The 2,903-nt window shown below is 38.0% G+C and overlaps 1 pseudogene; it reads left to right on the top strand.

Moving 5' to 3' along the window:
* Positions 1–1,756: 1,756 nt before the first annotated feature.
* On the top strand, positions 1,757–1,875 carry LOC112469081 (annotated as a pseudogene).
* The last annotated feature ends 1,028 nt before the right edge of the window (positions 1,876–2,903 follow it).

The following is a 2,903-nucleotide window of genomic DNA, read 5'->3' on the forward strand; positions in this document are numbered from 1 at the left end:
CCTTGAAGGGCCTAATATCCAAAATATACAAAAAAACTCATATGACTCAATAACAACAAAAAACAAACAATCCAATCAAAATTAGCAGAGGACCTGAACAGACACTTTTCCCTAAGGACATACAAATGGCCTGCAAACATGAAAAGATACTCAACATTGCTAGCTAATAGAGAAATCAAAATCAAAACCACAATGAAATACCATCTCATACCTGTTAGAATAGCTATAATCAACATGACAATTACTAACAAATGTTGGAGAAGATGCAGAGAAAAAGAAACTCTCAAACACTGCTGGTGGGACTGTAAATTAGAATAACCACTATGAAATACAATATGGAGTTTACGCAAAACTTTAAGACTTGATCTACCATGTGATTCAGCAATCTTACTACTGGGTATTTACCCCAAGGACTTGAAAACCCATATGCAAAAAAAAATATTTACACACTGATGTACGTTGCAGCATTATTCACTGTGGCCAGAACATGGAAGCTACTGAAGTGTCCTATGATAGAAGATTGGCTAAAGAAGCTGTGGCACATATATACAATGGAATATTATTCAGCCATAAGAAGAGATGAAATACTGCCATTTGTAACAACGTGGATGGACCTTGAGTTAATCATGCTAAGTGAAATAAGCCAGACAGAAAGCGTTGAAAACCACATGATATCAATATATATGGGGTATAAACCTAAAAGCAACAGATGAACATGACAAACAGAGACTCATGGACATGGACAGTAGACTAGTGGTTACCAGAGTGGGGGGAAAGGGGAGGTAGGTGAGGTAAAAGAGATCAAATATACGGTGACAGAAATATAACAATGGGAGGGGAACACAATGCAATATATACATGCCTTACTGTTAAATTGTACAGCTGAAGCTTACAATTACATTAACCAATGTCACCATAAGAAATTAATTAAAATAAATAAATAAATAAAGTAGATGTCGTCGAGATGTAAGACATACTTTGGAAAGATAATCAATGGAACCTGGCAGCATGAGTGTGAAGGCGGGCGAGGGCTGGGGAGGAGCTAATCACGACTCCGCCATCGTGCCTTTTTGTACTTCCCAAGAATTTTATGATAAAGATCATTTAGAGTAATAAGAAAATGACCCCAGAGAGCAAAGGAAATGAACTAACCAGAGAAAGAAATATACATGGCATTAAAAAAGGGAAAGATGATTATCTAAATACATGAAAAGCTGGTTACCTTCACTAGAGCATTTCGTTCTATGGTTTAGACATATCTGTGGTCAACTAACAGGAATACTTATGAGCCACTTACCCAGTTGTCTATACCACCTAGAGGCAGCTCCTGCTCTGGGAGACAGGACACGAGTCTGAATTCTATTTCTGCCGCTTTCTAAGTTCACAATTCGGGGCAATTTACCTAACTTCTCTGAGTCTTATTTTCCTATTTTGCAAAATGATGACAACCCTACCTCAAAAGGTTAATGTATGAATAAAATGAGATAATGCATTGACTTATCCCGGTGTCTGTCACATAGTAAGTCCAACATGGTAGCCATTTACTATGGAACCCAAGACTTTATGCCGTGTGGATCCTCTGCCCTCAACCTCGCCCTGATGAACCAGTTATATATACTTGGAAATTTATGCAGATAGTGATACTCTCTAAGTAAATGTGAAATGTTGGAGTTGGGTTACACCTGTTTTAACTTTAATGAGAGCACAGCGTTTAGAACATTAATATCTGATAAGCATTGACTTTAAAAATGTAACTGTCTATGGCCATGCCACTCTGAACAAGCCCGATCTAATATGATCTTGGAAGCTAAGCAGAGTTAGGCCTGGCTAGTACTTGGATGGGAGACCACCTAAGAAGACCAGGTGCTATAGGTGTAAAAAAAATAAAAAAATTTAAAAATAAGGGACTGTAAACTGACAAGGTCCTTGAATCTGTGAGGTCAACCAAGGGTTGCTGTGGATGAAAAAAAAAATTAACTATTACATAAAATATCTCAGCACTTCAAAATTTTAGCTTTTTTGGTCAATCTGTATGGTTTTATGTGAGATAAGGATTTGAAATGTAAATCTGTTATGAATTATGCTCTCATAGAAAAATAATAGTTCTATTTCCCTAGACCTTTTCTTGTAAAAAGCAGAAAGCTCTTTAAATAGTTATTAGACGCCCCCTCCCCCACGTGACTACAAAGTATATATTACCTAATTCAATGCTGAAATGCCAACTTTTATCTGACAGTATTAGCTGCTATATTAAAATACCGGAAGTGACAACCATAGGAAAGGTAAATAATACTCGACATTTAGACTTTTATGATGGGCTTGTGTAGGCTTAATAAACATTAATTAATTAAGACTCATAACATCCAGGTGAGGTATATTTGTCACCCTGTTAAGCAATATCGGCTCAGAGATGGAACCTTAGTACAGGGCTAAGCAATTTAGGACAGGAAGTAATTACCTGCTGAAAAGTTAATAGCATCTTACATCTAAATGACACTTTTTAACCAAGAGGATCCAGCCACGCTCTAAACACTCTCAGAGACTTAAGGAGCATCTCCCTTTGAACTCGTGGAGCAGATTAAAGGGAAGGAAGTAGCTACACCAAAATCACACAGCAGGTCGCTGTCAGTGATGATTTAGTCTCTTGGATTCAAATATTAGATGGGAAGTGAAGAGTGAATATTTATTGAGGGCCTACTCCATGCTGGGCCCTTTGCGTGTATCATCGCATCCATCCTCTCCACGGCACCTCGAGATAAATACCATATCACCCCGCCATTAAGATGAGAAAATGAGCTCGGGGTAGCAGCTACAGGTTGGTCAGTCTGATTTAATGCCAACTTGCTTCTGCTCCTATTAGACCACTTGTCACAAAGTGGAAGGAAAATAGAAGTGGTCGGACT

This window comes from Pteropus alecto, unplaced genomic scaffold (assembly GCF_000325575.1).
Source record: "Pteropus alecto unplaced genomic scaffold, ASM32557v1 scaffold106, whole genome shotgun sequence".
Lineage (NCBI taxonomy): Eukaryota > Metazoa > Chordata > Mammalia > Chiroptera > Pteropodidae > Pteropus > Pteropus alecto.